The 17,583-nt window shown below is 48.7% G+C and overlaps 1 protein-coding gene across 6 annotated transcripts in view; it reads right to left on the bottom strand.

Moving 5' to 3' along the window:
• BLK (BLK proto-oncogene, Src family tyrosine kinase) overlaps positions 1-16,533 on the bottom strand; it is a 71,781-nt gene extending 55,248 nt beyond the window's left edge. For 2 of the 6 annotated variants that reach the window (XM_063816880.1, XM_063816877.1), the window contains exon 1: positions 15,296-15,531. The gene's annotated coding sequence lies outside the window, so the exon portion shown is untranslated. Of the gene's footprint in view, positions 1-15,295 lie in introns of all 6 variants that reach the window. The other 4 variants (XM_016959096.4, XM_063816878.1, XM_063816874.1 and 1 more) reach the window with 4 other exon arrangements.
• Between the last annotated feature and the right edge of the window lie 1,050 nt (positions 16,534-17,583).

Raw genomic sequence — 17,583 nt, 5'->3', positions numbered from 1 at the left:
GAACCCGAGCTGGGTGACTGGAAACAGTGGCAAGGGCACAGTCATGTCCCAGCGCCCACGCTGCTTCCTATCAGCCCCCGTGCAGTTCAAGTCTGCCGCACAGAGACTGGCTCATGGAAGCTGATGAGGCATTTCCATGTCTAAATCCACGTGGGCCTCTGATTTTTGGATTCACATCATCCATGAATTGGCTGTGAGTCAGATATCAATGACCTGTCCAGGGCAACAGCCCTGTGGGTGGTGGATGGTAAAGTCCCTGGGCTGCCAAGCCCCAGGCCTGGCTGGCTTCTTGCTGGCATCAGCTGATGCTGGAAACAGAGCTGGGGTCCCGATGACATCCCTTCGGGTGCTGTGAGGTTAGCTGCTCCCACAGCAGCCACCGAGAGAGGATTGCCAACTTTTCGTGCAGTGTAACCTAAAGGAGGGGTAGCAGCTTCAACAGTTAGGCAGCCACTGTGACCTGGTTAAGGGTTATGGTCAGCACCTGAGTCATTGTTGTGATGCCTCCTAAGTAATAGCAGTGCCAGCTGCATGCAGCTCATGGCCTGCTTGCTCCCCACAGGCTGGGCTGCTAACAACCTCCCTTGCCTGCAGCTGGGGGGAATTGGTGAGTAGGAGGCACAAAAGGCGCCCAGCATTTCCTTCCCAAAGCTCTCAGTGGATGGGCAGGCGCTTCCCGCGAACCCTGAGAAAACCCCTCCACCACGGCTCCTCTGGCCTCTGCAAATGTCAGTTGCTCCCTCGTCTGATGGCCCCAAAGGGCAGGACCGGCCCCCATCACAGTTGCGTTTGGGTCAGAAGGAGAGATGGGTGCACACAGCTGACACTACAGTGGCTGTCTTATTTCTGCCCCCCGAGGCCCAGCACGGTGTCTGGCTTTCTGCATATCCCCGTAAGTAATGATTGACTAGTGACAATTCCAATTCCAGGAGACCCGGAGGCAGAGGGAATGCGGGAGAGGACTGACATGAAGTACCTTCTGGTATAGGGTGGTCAGAAGTGGAAAGCAAGGAAGAAGTGAAAAGCCACGGGTGGGGGCTGGAGCTACTGCGTGGACAGGAATGTGGCTCACCAAGAGGGGGCCAAGGAAGGTCCCACACATGATGGCTTCGCCATGGGGCCATGTCTTCAGGCAAACTTGTGCCAGAGCCTCCTAGCAGAGGAAAGCTGTTCTGGATCCCAGGTTTTCTGAGGCCTACAGTCACCTAGCACGCGCCCCGTGTGAGCACAGCTTGAGCTCACCCGTTCTTGGCTCTTGATCTCCCCCGAGTAGCTGTGCGTGTGTCTGCAAGCCACGGGTGATTTCCCAGCATGTGCTTAGCCTTCGCGCCGTGACACGCTTCTCTTGCCTTACAGTAGTGGCAGAGGCGGTGGTTAATGAAGACAGATGGAGGGTTCAGAGCACTGGCTTTGGGGTCAAACAGTCCTGAGCCTGCACTTTGGCTCTAGTCCTTCCCAGCCCTGGGCCATTGGGCAGGTTCCTGATGACATCACGGGGCTGTTGTGAGGACCACGTGACTTTAGGTTTGAGAAGCACCCAAGGCCTGGTGATGACCCCCTACTTGACCAGTGTGCCTGATGTGCCACACAGAGCCACCAAAGGGTGCACTGGAAGGCCGTTGACTCTACCCCCGATTAGCAGCACTGGGTCCTGAAGCCCAGAGAGAGGAAGTCACCCAGCCAGACAGCAAGGCCAGTGCTCAGGTGTAGAAATGCTGGCTCGGGGAGAAAACTAGCTTGCCATGGGCTGACTGTCTTTAGCAATCTCTTCCCTGCTCTCCTGGCCTCAGGTTCCCCCTCCAGTCCTAATCCAGGTCACCATCCTGTCTCACTGTCATCTGCACCCTAGGCCTGGCTGATCTTTGGCACCCACTGAGCTGTATGTTGACATGGACCCAGTAACCCCCAAACCCCCAAGCTGGTCCACTGGGACTTTCTGATTGGCCTCTTCTAAATTCCAAGTGCTTGGCCACTCCTTACCTGGACCTTTTATCTCCACTGGGTCCACTAAGCTCCTGTCTCTTCAAAGTTCTTTTAAAGCGTTGACTTGCCTTCTTTTAAAAGCTCCCAAAAGCCCTCAGGGTGGGTGGTGTCTTCCCCTACAGTTGGGGTGGTCATCCCTGCCTTTCTTGAGGGCCATGACAGGCCCATCCCCTGGGAGGATCCATTAGTGACATCTACATGGTGGTCCAGGCCAGGGCCACTGCAAATCCAAGACCACTCCCAGGGGCAGGGTTTGCCCAGGTGGGAAGGTAGGACATTCTGCCTTATTCTTTTACAATCCTAGTCCATCGTCCTTCCAATTCTAACTAGTTGTCAAGCTGTCCATCCTCCCCAGCCTGCTTCAGTTTCCTTCCCCACTTCACTCTTCCTCTGCCAAGGGTGTTGTTGCTTGGCTCCTGGCCTTGTAAAATCACAGTGTACATTTATACTGCATGTTGGAAAAAACATCAATGTCACAAGCTCAGTGACGCTTACACACTGCTCTGTCAGCAGATGGGACAGGCTACCTGCCTTTCTGAGATTGTTCTTCCTCCTATTTATTATTTTCTCTACCCGCACCTGAACCCATTCACGATGGTTCTGCACCCATTGTCACAGGAAAGCAGAAAGAGAGACAAAAGAACTTTCCTGCTTTCAGCCCGTGATGCAGATCTTTCAGCCCGTGACTGACAGATCTTGTTGAGTCAGTTTGGGCAACCGCGTCTCAAGTGGCCTCCCTGAGAGTCCCACCTGGGGGGCCCCAGAGTGGGAGGATGCATCCCTCAACCTGGGATGTGGCCCGGAATCTCTGAGAGGGGGCTTGGCCAGGGTCAGAGGCTGACATGACATTCTAGCAGCCCCCTGCATGGACTGATGACAAAGACCAAATAGGCCACCCCAGAATTCCTGAGACTCATGAGGCTCCCAGAACTTAGACCCCACCCTGGAGAAAGGTATGAAGACCCTGAATTGAGAGGTCAGTTTCCTCTCCCCAACAGAGACGTAGCTATTACCAGATAGATTTTCTATTTTTGCACACCAAGCTGTGGACTGAGATTCACACTCAACGTACGTAAATCCAGTCTGTCAGTCATTCACCTGAGCCCACCCACACCCCTCCAGAGGCCAGAAACGCCCTCATAAGAAGCCTAACCTGCCCTTCCACCTTCCATGAAACTAGTGCCATTGCCAACAGTTACAAGGATTCAGCCCATTCTGTTGTTTTCTTTTTTTCTAAAAAATGATAAATGAGCCAACTACATCTTTCTGAGTGTCTTCAGGCTGTGACCTTGGGAAGGCAAAAAGCCCTGGCATTGTCCTCCCCTAGGTCTGCAAATAGGACATAAAACAGCTTCAAGCACATTCAAGGTCACCTTAAAGACACCCCACGATGTGGCAAAGAGACAGCTCCAGAGCCAGGCTGGTCACCTTCTGCGTGACCTCAGGAAAAGCACTCAGCTCTCCAGGTGTGTGGTGGGGAACCAAGATGAAGAGCCACGTGCACCTGGCACCTGGCCCAAAACGTGTTCTACCATCTACCTCCCTGTTGGGCCCACTGTGGGAAGAGATTTGTCATGCCTGGCAGGGACAGGAGCAGGGCGAGAGGAAGATGGGGAGAGGTCTTATTGGAGGCAGGGACATGAGGACTGGACCTCCAAGGATACATAGAAGCTCTCTGAAGGAGATGGGCCTTTCAGGCAGGGAGTGGAGTTGGCAAAAGCTTTGAAGTGTCATGTGTGCCAGGGAGTCCTCAGGGACAGGACAGATGGGCCCAGCGTGCTTGGAGAAGAAAGGAGACCCAGACTGTCCACTCCCTGGAGGCCTCAATGGGAGACTTGGCCCTTGTTCTCAAACACAGAGGAGTTTATGGTGGCTTTACCCTGGGCGGTGATAGGGCCACATTTGAGTTTTAGAAAGACCGTGGCAGCCACACATGGGATGAATTGGAGCATCCGATTCTGAAGACAGAGAAATGAGCTCCAAGGATGCGGAACTGCCCAGTCTAGAAGGGGGAGGGCCTGAACGAAAGCAATGGAGCTTGGGAGAAAATTGGAGAAAGGAGAGAACAGGTGTTATTACAAATTTGCCCTCACTCAGGGCCACCGGCCAGAGGCTACAGTTGGCCCTGCATTGAGATGTGAGTGTCCACGTCACCCTCTGGCTTGGCAGGTCACCATGCTGGGCTCAGGGACAAGGGGTGGAGGGAGCGGGTGCTGTCTCCCTTTTCCACGCCCATTCCAAGTAGAAAACAGAGATCTCTTGCTATTTGACAACAGAAAACTTTGTACAGTAGAAAGAATAGAAAGAACTTTGTGAAGGATGGTACTCAAGTGAGTAGATTTCTACAAAATAGATGAGGTTTAGGAAACTTTATGGCACAGAATTTATTTGTTCAGTTTTGCTGCAATAGTATTTGTCATGGTAGGTGGTTTTGCTGTTGTTTTTGATAAGCGTGTAGATGTACCTGCATGTGTGCCTGTGTATCTTTGTGTGTTCCTCTGTGTCTAGGTATTTCTACATGTCTGTGCATGTGTGTATATGTGTGGGTGTCTGTGTGTTTCTGTGTGTATTCTTATGCGTGTGTGTCTGTATCTATGTGTCTGTGTGCATGTATGTGTCTGTACGTGTCTCTGTGCATGTGTGTTTGTGTGTGCATATGCTCTGTATCCATTACCCCCTTGCCTGAAACATGGCCACAGAGATGTCCTCATTTTGGTGTTTCTTGTTGTAAAATCCTTGAAACAAAGTCCACATGGGCCACTTAGGCCAACACCACATGCTGGAGAGCACCAGGATGCCCAATACTAAATATGCAAGCACCCTTATCAGGCCTCATCTCAAGGGTGGGGACAGGGGGCACACTCCTCAGTCGCTTAGACCGTCCTCAAACAGCAAGTCACCATATTGGAGACAGTTTTTGAGCACATGCTCCATGTAGCCTGAGCTAGCAGCGCCTCCTGCCTGCAATTAACTAAAAGTATTTAGCTACGAAGATTGATAAAAGATCTTAAACGCACGTCCCTGTGATGGCATTACACATGGATAACCAGCTTCTGAAGGCGCCTACTTCTCCCCCTTCAGATTTATGCCTTCTTCCTCAGTCATTTGTCAGCAGGTCTTCAGTCAACAAAAGGAAGACAAAACATCAAGATGCCAATTTTCGTACATGCAGGCAGTCAAAATGGCCACAGATAGGCCATTTTGACAGTCTGAAAATAAATAGGAGGAGGGAGGGAGAAGGATGGAGCTCCATCATGAGAGGGTGGCTTTATGGCAGACAGCAATTAGGGGAACCTCATTCCAAAACAGAAGGTTCTGTGCTGCCAGGATGAATGGTGTGGAACCATTCCAAGTGACTGCAATGAATGCATGGCATGTGGCCCCCACTGCAATCCATGCTATCCCTCTTCAAGGGGCCTTGTAGAGAAAGGTTTGAAACCCTTTCCTTGGCCAAAAAGGGGTGTGGCTTTTGTGCAGGTGAATGGGATCTTTCTTTTCTTTTCTTTCTCTTTCTTTCTTTCTTTCTTTCTTTCTTTCTTTCTTTCTTTCTTTCTTTCTACCTTCCTTCCTTCCTTTCTTTCTTTTGAGATGGAATCTCGCTCAGTTGCTCAAGCTGGAGTGCAATGGTGCGATCTCAGCTCACTGCAACCTCTGCCTCCTTGGGTTCAAGCAATTCTCCTACCTCAGCCTCCCGAGTAGTTTGGATTACAGTCGCACACCACTACACCCAGCTAATTTTTGCATTTTGAGTAGAGACAGTTTCGCCATGTTGGCCAGGCCAGTCTCAAACTCCTGACCTCAAGTGATCCGCCTGCCTCGGCCTCCCAAAGTACTGAGATTACAGGTATGTGCCACCGTGCCTGGCTGTGAATGGGATCTTTCTAAAGCCAGGACCTAAGCTCCAAGAAAGGCTGGGGAGACTTTAGCCCCAGGGTAGATCCCTTCATCTCCCGGCCAGGAGCCTCTCTGGGGGTAGTTTTGATTCCCACTTGCTAGTTCCCACAGGACACTTGTCTGGGTGGCAACGTGGAGTGCCGGAGCCTGGGAAGATGCACTTGACCAGCAGGGGAGGGTGGAAGATGGCCCCTTTCACTGCGAGCCCAGGGCAGCCAGCAGCCTCAGCAGAGGTGAGGCCCAGGCAGGAAAGAGGGCAGAGTGACCCCTTCCATCCTCCACACCTGCACATAGGAACCTCCAGTCTGGTGACCAAGAGAGCAGGTGTCTCCTTGCAAGTCTCAGCCCTCAGACCTTGCCAAGAAAGAGCACCGTTGCTTACTTCAGACAGCACACAGATCCCTGGTCCACGGCAGGAAATCACCCAGCCACATGCTCACACTGACCTGGTGGCAAAGGCCTCTCTGAAAAGGGTCACCCTGCATAAGGCTTGGGCACAGGATGGAGCAGAAAAAAATAGAGCATCTCACGTCCCACCTGACACAGGGGCAAGTGACAAAGCTGCACCTCTCCCTTTGGGAGTTACCAGTCATCTGGGTGTGCCAGCCCCCCCAGATCTTTCTGATCAGAAGAAACCAGATAAAAGCCATAAATGCACTTTGCCGAAGAGTGCCCACCTACACACAAGCTCCCATCTGAGATCAGGAGCTGACAGGCTACCAGGAGACTCATCAGAAGCCCAGGGGTAGAATGTCAGAACCAGCTTAATCTATTAAGTGCAGAACATCAAATGTCCTTTTAGATGCTACGTGTGGTTGTGTGCTTCACACATACACAAACATTCTCTGCACTTGAACAACCTCAAGCATCAGGGCCTCCTTCAGTTTTGCACCCCAGGTGTGTCTTTACCTCCCCCTGGTCCTGGCTCAGCACCCCAGGTATCAATCTGTGCAAAGAGGCCAGCAGAGAGTAGAGATGAGAAGGCACCCAAGGGGACATCCTTGTATCCCATGGTTGTGGAAAACAGCAGCCGTTTTTCGAGTGGGGACTTGCGAACCCCACAGTGGCTGGCAGCAGCTGGTGTAGGGACATGACAGCCATGGGGACAGGTTCTCCATCCAGGCCCACAGGCCCACCCGCCTTCCCCTGCCACCGAGCACAAAGCAGGGTCACCCACCTGGGCCTCTGCTGTCAGGCTCGGGACTCAGGAGAGCCCAGGAGGCAAGTTATTCTCCACTTGTCCCCACTCGGCTGCAGGCAGGACCCTGATCTGCAGTGTGGCCTCAAGACACTCGGCCTCCCCGTCAGTGATGCACTGGGGGCCAGCTTGTGCCGGTATGCAAGAGCCGATTGTTAAATTCTCAGGAATTTTGTGAGCTGAATTATTCAAATCATTATGCAAGATTAAGGTATAAAAACTATAGGGGCCGGGCGTGGTGGCTCATGTCTGTAATCCCAGCAGTTTGGGAGGCCGAAGTGGGCAGATCACTTGAGGTCAGGAGTTCAAGACCAGCCTGGCCAACTCTACTAAAAATACAAAAATTAGCCAAGCATGGTGGTGGGTGCCTGTAATCCCAGCTAATTGGGAGGATGAGGCAGGAGAATCCCTTAAACCCAGGAGGCGGAAGTTGCAGTGACCGGAGATCGTGCCACTGCACTGCAGCCTGGGCAACAGAGTAAGACTCCTTCTCAAAGAAAAAAAAGAAAGAAAAAGAAAAAAAAACTATATAAAATTAAAATGATAAAAAATTAATGTTAAATTATACAAGATATAACTAAATGAATTCTATTAAAACAAAGGTTATAAATACTTAAACCTCATCACTTCCTTATTATTTTTACTGCATCTTAATAATAGCTATGCTTTGAGGTTCTTTAATTGACTGAGTCTATAAGGCGGAAGTACTCTATCGTGCTGTGCTACTGCGTATCTCAAACCCATGTTCACGCAAGTCATGTTGGCAACTTGAAATTGGCCCTGGTGGGAGTATTTACACAACAGGAACAGGCAAATGCTACAGGTCGGCAGTGATTTGTTTCATGGATTTTCTATGCTTAAAAGAGCATCTTGTCTGTAGCTAGAACACTGTGAGTAGCACAAAACATTGAGGAAACTTTTCTGAATATGGAAAAACTATTATCCAATTCAACAAAGAAGCCGCTCATGGCACTAAGGCTGCAGCCTGCCCCACGTCTTTGTTGTTTCACTTTGATCTGCTCCTTAACATGAATGAACATTTCAGTGTTTGTGCCAACACCACACTTGCTCATCTGCTGCAACCATTGCTTGGCTACGGATATGACAGTGCAAAGTCACGAGAGCTTTCTATGAGACTCAATCGCCTCTGCGGTATTTAGGACAGAGACTATTGCATATTTTGTTATTATTTGTAAATTAAGTGCTATGCACCCTTTATATCAGTACATGTTACTATAAACTTATGTATGTATACAATACATTTGTTTCCTGGAAAGCTGGTTGTTAAACGTTTACCAGCATGCCATGCTCTTCATCTACAAGATGCCTATCTTGACCTCACACTTCCCCCATTGTGCTGGCAGGTGCCAGGGAGCCCATCAGATAGACAGACAGACACCACAAAGTAGAAATGATTCCTTTCCATGTTAATGTGTTAAAAAAAAAAAAAAAAAAAAGAGAGAGTTTAGCCTCTCCCATAAAGCACCAAATAAAATCTAGAAAATGGGCTATGACTTTTGACCCTATTTTCGTGTGTAATACTTTTTAAAGGATCCTTTTATTTATTCAAATAAAATAATAAAATTAAAAGTATCATTTAATTTTTAATTTTTTTCACTCTGTCGTCCAAGCTAGAGTGCAGCGGCAGTCTCAGCTCACTGCTGAGATCTCCTGGGTTCAAGCAATTCTCCTGCCTCAGCCTTCTGAGTAGCTGGGATTACAGGTGCCTGCCACCATGCCCAGCTAATTGTTGTATTTTTGGTACAGATGGGGTTTCGCCATGTTGGCCAGGCTGGTCTCGAACCCCTGACCTCAAGCAATCCTCCCACCTTGACCTCCCAAAGTGCTGGGATTACAGGTGTGAGCCACCACACCTGGCCAAAATAAAAAGTATTATTTAACTTCATGTAAAAATCCAATTGCACCACAGAAATGGCAGGAATAAAAGAATCTTAAAATGAAATAATTTATATAAACTTTAACATAAAAGGTAGAGCCAGGCATGGTCACTCACGCCTGTAATCCCAGCACTTTGGGAGGCTGAGGCAGGCAGATTGCTTGAGCTCAGGAGGTTGAGACCAGCCTAGACAACATGGTGAAAACCCATCTCTACAAAAACCAAAATTAGCCAGGCATGGTGGTGCACACCTGTGGTCCCAACTACTTGGGAGGCTGAGGTGGGAGGATTGCCTGAGCTGGGGAAGTGGAGGCTGCAGTGAGCCATGATTATACCACTGCACTCCAGCCTGGGAGACAGAGCAAGACTCTATCTCAAACAAACAAAAACAAAATAAAACAAAACAAAAAAACAGGCCAGGTGCAGTGGTTTATGCTTGTAATCCCAACACTTTGGGAGGCCAAGGCAGGCAGATCACTTGAGGTCCAGAGTTTGAGACCAGCCTGGCCAACATGATGAAACCCTGTCTCTATCAAAAAAATACAAAAATTAGCAGGGCGTGGTGGTGCACACCTGTAGTCCTAGCTACTCGGGAGGCTGAGGTGGGAGAATTGCTTGAACCCGGGAGGCGGAGGATGCAGTGAGCTGAGATCAAACCACTGCACTCCAGCCTGGGCAACAGAGTGAGACCTTGTCTCAAACAACAACAACAAAAACAAACACCCCCCAAATCAATCTAAGGTGGAATATGTGTAAAAATAAGCTATTTCTATAACTGTAATAGACTCACAGCTGGACATTTGACTGCAGGTTGGCTCCCTCAGTGAATTTTTCTGTTTTGTACACAGATAGGGAACTAATCCTTAGTGAGCACCCTCACTGTATATCAGGCTCTTTCAGAAATGCTGTCCTGCTTGTATTTGTTTATATATTCATTTCCTAGTGTTTCCAGAAAAGATTTGAGACCGCTTATAAAAATACATACAACACAACAGGATAGAAAAACAGATAAAGACATTAGACCAAAGGGTAAGTTAGGGCAGAAAAAAAAATGTGTATAAAGCTGGTGCACGGAAATACAAACTGTGACATGCTGTCACCAAACTGCTAGTGGTTAGATGCAAATTGGGTTCTAAGTGTCCTGGAGTCCAAGCACAAAGAAGAAAATAATCAGTTTGAAGAGTCACAGTGTCTGTAAGACATCCATTGCTCCAGAGAGGCATGGATTTCCTGGATCTGGAGTCTGAGAGTCATCCTCTCTGGGCTCCTCCTGTGGAGGTCCTGGGTGAAATGCGAACAGCTTAACGTCATCTCAGCAATAAATTCCACTGTGAGTTTCCAACCTCTGTTTCTTATGCAGCCTTCAGCACAAGCCACGGCAATGTACCCATGCCAAGAAAGAATGCCCACATCTGACTCAGGAAATGAGATTCTCTCAGGATCTCAAGCACTGTGAGATCCAAACACACAGCTCTTGGACTGACTATCTGGATACAGGGGAAGTTCCCAAAATATAGTTACGTATTGCTTCACTACGGGGATCTGTTCTGAGAAATGTGTCATTAGGTGATTTTGTTGTTCTGCGAACATCGTATACAAAACTTAGATGGTAGAGCCTACTCCACACCTAGGCTCTGCGGCATAGCCGGTTGCTTCTAGGCTACACACCTATACAGCCTGCGACTGTACTAAATACTGCAGGCAATAGTAACACAGTGGTGAATATTTGTGTCTCTAAACATAGAACAGGTACAGGCAAAATAAAGTGTCTTCATCTTATGAGACCACCATCATATATGTAGTCTGTCATTGACTGAAATCTTGTTATGTGCCCTGTGACTGTGTCTAGGTTCATGGCTCTCAATCTTATTAAATTTACTTTCTCTTTTGAGAAACAACACCACCATGCTCTCCTTTGTGAGGTTTCAAAATGAATATTGGGCATAAAAGTAAATCAAAGAAGTTGTCATGTAAGGTGTGTCTTTTTGAAGTACAAGGACCCCCTGGTGGTTCTGACATTGAGAATTGAGTGCACCCTGTAAGAAAAGTTGTGTGCTCCTCAGCTTCAACTCACCTAAAAATTAGGGCTTTGTAATTTAATTCTGTTAATCCTGTGATGTGCTATTATAAATGAATGAAGAAATAAGACTGAGAGGATATAATTAACCTACCCGAGACAGGTAAGGCTGCTAGTATATAGTGGGGTCAAACTATTGTCATCTCAGGAAGGCACACAGTGACTTGCTCACATTGCCAGGGCTGAACCTTGCACTGGAGCCCTCTGGTTGACAAGGCTAGCCATCTAACCACTACACTGCAGGACGGGACCACTCAGATGTGGCTGCTTTGTCTGACTTCTATGTCCAAGTCCTTTCCACTTCCTCATATCCACAACACGCTGAGAGAGAAAATTAAAGTATTCTTCCTAGATATTTGACTGTGTGATTCCAAATATTTTGGGGTTCACAGACCCCTTTGGGAATCTGACAAAAACTGTAAGTACCCACCTACACAAAAGCTTGTTTACAAGTTCATGGAGCTCAGAGCACCAGGAAACTCATCAGGAATCCGCAGACTCAATGCTCAGAACCCACTTCATCCATTAAGCACAGAACCTCAAATGCCCTTATAGACACCACATGGCATTGTGCGTTTCACACATACACAAACTTTTCCTGCACTTGAACGACCTGAGCATGGGAGCCTCCTTACATTTTGCATCCCAGGTGTGTCCTGTTTGCCTCCCACTGGTCCAGGTTCAGCATCCTAGGTACCAAAGTGTGCAAAAAGGCCAGCAGCTAGTTGAGATGAGAAGGAACGTGAGAAAACTTCCTTGATTACAATGTGGGAAGCACCAGCGCTTTGATGAAGGGGTTGCACAAGCCCCACAGTGGACAAGGAGGAGCCTCGTCTATGTCTTAGGCTCTGGACCCCCATTCCGTGGTTCTGTTCAGTTCTCATGTCTGTGCTTGAGAGTGGGTGCAACTGCTCCCAGTTCACACTCCCAGCTGGCAGGTGCAGAGCCAGACTGACCTGGCTGGCAGGAAGCCCCAATGCTTTCATCTATATCACACTGTCTTACAGGAAGTGGAATGTGCCAGAGGCCTCAGATGCCTCTTCTCTTTCTTCCAAGGGTCCTGTCAAAACCCCAGCATGCTGATGGCACTGGGGTGCACCACGATTAGGGATGATCATTCAATTATCTTTGCTTTTCCTCTTTCAAGCTTTCATCCTCATGTCTTAACCTGAATTTTCATTTAAGGTTTTGCCCTTGTGTCTTTAACTCAAGAACCACTTTACCAGATACCCCTGGTGGGCCAGGCACTGCGCTGGGTGCTGGGACCTGGAGGCACATGTAGGGCATGTCCTTGTCCTCAGGAGCTTTGGTCCAGAGAACCTGGCAGGCCTGCAAACCAGAGCCCTGGGTGTGTGCTGGTGGTTGCTGGGGACACACAAATGGGCTTGGGCACTGTGACTGGGAGGGGACATTCGCACCTGCCCTGGACGTCAGAGCAAATGCAAGTTGCCTAGGTGGGAAGGTGGGGAAGGGATTCAGGCAAGCAGGAGCACGCCAGGGAACATTCCACAAATGGGAGGGCTGCTGTGGGGTAGCAGCAGGCTGGCAGTGGGGTAGCAGATGTGACAGGAAAGGCACTGCAGGCCCACATGTAATCACCAACTTTTAGCTGTGATTTTCCTGTAAGAGTTTTGTGATTGATTTCCATCTCAGTATGTTGAGATTTCCATCTACGTGCTGTCTTCCTGCGGCTTCATCATTTTTTCTTCCTCCTCACCTGCTTTGGAAGCTTTTCTCTAATCAGGCGCAGCATCACCTTTGAGCACGGCTCACCTGCTCTGCTGGGCCTGCAAGAGGGGCCAGGCTTCTCTGTCTTGCTGTTACCTCTCTATACACGTGAACCCTGCAAGCCAGGATGCTGGCCACCGGTGGCCAGTCCCCAAGGCTGCAGACCCCAGGCTGCAGGTGGGCTCACAAGGTCAGAATCCTCACTCAAATGGGATCTGGCCCTTTGAGTCCCCTCTCTACATCCTAGAGGCCACAGTTTACTCTCGAGGAAGGCTGTCAAGCCCAGCTCACAGCCACTTGGCTGACCAGATTCTGTGGGGTGGTTGAGCCCAGAGGATGGCAGATTCCTGGCTGGAATTCTGTACTCCCCCAGGGGCCTGGGTCCTCATTCTCTCCATTCCTGGCTTTCTGCTTCCTTCCTGGAGAGGAGTCAGGTCTGGGTAGCTGGGCCTGTGCTTGGGGTGCCAGGAGCCTGCACCAGTGCAGTGAGCTTCGCTGGGCAGATGAGGGTGTATTCAGTCCTGCAGCCCCTGCCACAGAGCAAAGGCTCAAAAATGCATGCTGGGCCAGTCACAGTGACTCATGCCTGCAATCCCAGCACTGTGGGAGGCCAAAGTGGGAGGATGGCTTGAAGCCAGGGGTTGGAGATCAGCCCAGGCAACAAAGCGAGACCCCATCTCTTCAAAAAATAAGATTAAAAAATTAGCCAGATACAGTGGCGTACCTGTGGTCCCAGCTACTCAGGAGGCTGAGTTGGGAGGATCGCTTGAGCCCAGGAGGTCAGTGCTGCAGTGAGCGATGATCTCTTGCCACTGCACTCCAGCCTGGGCAACAGAGCAAGACCCCATCTCTGAAAAACAAAAAACATAAGCGAAAAACAACCCCCACAAAACCCATTGAACACCAACAACAACAACATAATCATCCATGAGAAATACTATGAAGAGAGGCAAATACAGAGCTATTCTGGAATCAGGTAGGGGTTGGGAGAGAGAATGATGGATGGTCAAAAATTCAAAAGGCCTGCTATATTCCAGAATGTTCAAAGAGAAGGTGTAATCACCAGGCCATGAACGCCAGTTTTCCCAAGAATGCTCAGGATTTGGCTACTTCTGCTCTGAGGAAGAATGAGTCTAATTTTTTTTAACTCTTTATTTTGCAATAATTTTAGATTTGGAGAAAAATTACAAGGGATAATACAGAGAATTTCCATATTTCCTTCACCAGGTTCTTCTAATGTGAACACCTTACGTAACCATGGTACATTTGCCAGAACTAAGGAGTAATTGTTACCACAGTATTAGCGAGATCCCAGGTCTTGTTAAGATTTCACCTATTTTTCCACTAATGACCTTTGCGGTGTTGCTTTAGGATCCAATACAGGATGCGAATTCTGGGTTTGGGTGTCCTGACCATCATGTCTCCTCTGATCTGTGACGCTTTGCCTGTCTTTCTTTGTTTTTCATGACCTTGACATTTTTGAAGGTGAAATATGTTGTGGAATCTTCCCCAGTTTGGATTTGTCTGATGTTTTCTCATGATTTGACTGGGGTTATGAGTTGGTGGGAAGAACCGCACTGTCGTGGCAGTTCACAATAGCAGCCCAGCTTATTCCCGGTGATGCTAAGCTTGGTCCCTTGGTGAAGCTGGCATCTGCAGGTTTCTCCTCTACAGAGCTACTATTTCTCCCTTTCCATACTCTTAGTCCAAACCTCACTCAAGGTGAGGGGAATTAAGTCCCCCTCTCCCGAGGGAGGAGGATATGCACATATCACGGCAATTTCTTCTCTGTTACTGCAAACGCACAATTCCTTAGTTCCTTGGTAATGTGGGTGGATGAGGGTGAACTTCATCCACCCACATTACCAGATAAATGGAAACGTTGTCAAAACCTTACAATTTACACAAATCCTTTCAAAATATGTGATCAACTATGCTTTCCTTTTCACAGTTGGTGTTTCCTGCTGAAATAGATCTCTTAAACAAGAAGATCATCATTACATCTATTCAGTTACCCCATTCCTGAATGCCTGAAAAATGGAACAACTTCATTCAGAAACAAACAAAATAAAACGAAAGCAACAGTCATTTGCCTTGAGCCAGATGCTGCCCGCCTGTGACCACTAACCTCTGTCAGCTCTGCACAGTCAATATCACCTCCTATCAAGAGGCCGAGTGACTCGCCGGGAGCGCAGCAGTGGCCCGTGTGTGCCCGCTCAACCCCCTCTCTACATCCCACGTCCCTTCTCTCCTCTGTGGCACATTCACTGCCTTTTCCAAAAAGCAGAATCTACCCTAGATGGATGACCTTTTACAAATTAAAAATTCTCAAAACTGGAAATGCACAAACCATGGAGCAATCTATTCATAGCTGAGGCAGCGATCCATTCATGCCTCTTCCTCCGTCTGTGGCACCCACAGCAATGTCCTTGCCTGCTTGCCCCACGACAGGTCTTACAGCACCATTTGCACAGTTTAAAGGAAGACGATAAAGAACCCGGAAGACGCAGGGCCTCACCTTGGCAATGCTTCAGTGGTGTTTCACCATAGCTCTTCAGATCCCGACACCCTTACAGTGGAGCAGGCTCCTAGCGACAACGAGCAACTTCCAACACCATCCTAAAGCAAAAGCCAGTCCCAGATGAATTCTTCTCATCTCAATCAGTTTTCATGGCTTGTGGCTTTCTGCCGGCAGCAGACAGAGGTGGCAGCACCCCCGGTCTGCGATCAGAGCCTCCCCAGTCCCCAGTGAGCAAGTGCAATGGGGGCCCCGCCCTCCAGCCGAGCCCTTCTGAAGCTCCTGTGGGCTCCCTGGGTTTGGGGGTGTCCCTCTGCTCCAGGAAAACTCGTGAGGAAGAACCATGAGCAGCTGCCCTGTCCCTGGCCCTGGGCAATGTGGGTCACAATGCCCTTCTGTCACCAGAAAGTTTTCTCATGGGGTTTTGGTTTAACAGCACGGCTGGTATTTTTCCTGCACCAAGTCCGGCAGAGTTAGCAAACCTCCATGCTGACTCTACAAGGTAATTTGCCCTGCTGTGTGGACAAATGCTGCAGATCTCATGGAGAGGGCTTGGGCTCTGCCATGTGCCATCTGTGTGCACCAGGGCAGCCGTTCTTTCAGCCTCACTGGTTTTGTTTTGTCTTTAAATGATGCTAAAATAGCTAGCTCACAGGATACTATCAGCATTAAATGGTAGAAAGGGTATGAATGGTGGGCATAGAATTGGTGCTTGGTAAAAGCTAATTTCCCATGTGTTTTACAGTACCCTAGCCAGTAGTTGACTTGGATCTCAGAGCCTCCTCAATGGTGGAAATTTGCTTGGCTATGAAAACTCAGAGGAGTAGAGTACAAGAATAATGGAGGTAACAGGAGAAGGATCCCAACATCTAGAGTGGTGAGTGGTGTCTGGAGTGGTGGGTGGCATCCTGTACACAGCAGTCAAAGGACCAATGGGACCAAGAAGGCTTCTGTGATGACCTCAGAGTCTTGCTGGTCCAGCCAGACACAGTGAGCCAGTGGTCAGCTGGTTCCTTTCCACTAGTGTCTTGATATTGGCTTATAAGAGGAAGCCACTCAGTGGGCTCTCTCTTCTCCCTTCATAGTCTTGGATCCTTGAGAGTGGGTGTGGGAGGCAGACAGGGTAGCTTCTACCCCATGGTCCAGAATGTCAGCTTTCTCAAGGAGTTCATTTCCTTGGATTGGACTGAGACAATACTGAGCTATGAGTTGCAGGTTTGACAGGTGTTCATGTCAATAGACGCAGCAACGCAGAGTTCTGGGGTTTTAAGACACTATGGAAATAATCTGTTTCACTTCCCCAAGGGGTTTTGTGAGAATAAATGGATTCATGCATAAAAAGTATCTATTACAGTATTTAGCACATAATAAACTGCAAATACCTGGAAGCTGATGTGAATGTGGCTAATTGCTTTAAGTCCCAAAGCTGATCTTCTCCACGTGGTAGCAAAGGGCTCACAACAATGTCCAGAACCCTGGGCCTGCTCAGTCCATAGCAGCTCCTGTTAATTTACTCTTACATTCACTTCCTGATACCTACTACATGGATCCAAACATGAAACATGAGTTCCAAACTCTGCGAGCTTCTGATTTAAAAAGTGACTGATTTGAGATGAGGTAACTTAGTCTTCCTATTTCAATTCAATTAATGCAGCACTGTTTTTCTGAACACCTGCTCAGTGCTAAGCACCTGCTGGAGGCTGGGGATACCAACGCAGCTACACTCCATCCTCCTCTGAGAGTCTCAGCCTAAGGAGCTTGGAGAAGGGGCCTGATAAGCAGATCACTGCAGTGGAGCGTAGTAGATGTAGCCACAGAGGCCTCAGCGGGGCACAGTGCTAGACCAGAGGTGGGGGCAATAATTCTATCAGGGGTCACTGGGGGAAGCTGCCAAGGAGAAGGCTTTGAACATGATTCGTGACTAAGACTCCTACAGACTCTCAGAGACAGATCCCTAGGCTGAGTCTTTTACTGAACCAGGATGTTGTGACGCTGCCTGAACCGCCTCTAACATTTTTTCAATAGGGCCTAAATAGCTGATGTTTAGACAACTTTTATATACTTGGACTCGAGGGTATAGAGAATGTAGTGGAGAGCAGGAAACCCAGCATCCTACAAAGAAAATACATGGTCTGTCTACCCAAGGTTAGAGTGGGAGGGGATGTGAGAGTTTGCAGGGAGGTGTGCTGGCCCTTATGTGATCTGTGATAAAACATCACCTTTATGCCCACCCCAACAGACACAGGTTGGAAAATAACAGTACCAGACACACACACACACACACACAC

This window comes from Pan troglodytes, chromosome 7 (assembly GCF_028858775.2).
Source record: "Pan troglodytes isolate AG18354 chromosome 7, NHGRI_mPanTro3-v2.0_pri, whole genome shotgun sequence".
Taxonomy (NCBI): Eukaryota; Metazoa; Chordata; class Mammalia; order Primates; family Hominidae; genus Pan; species Pan troglodytes.
This window is presented reverse-complemented; position numbering and strand designations above follow the sequence as displayed.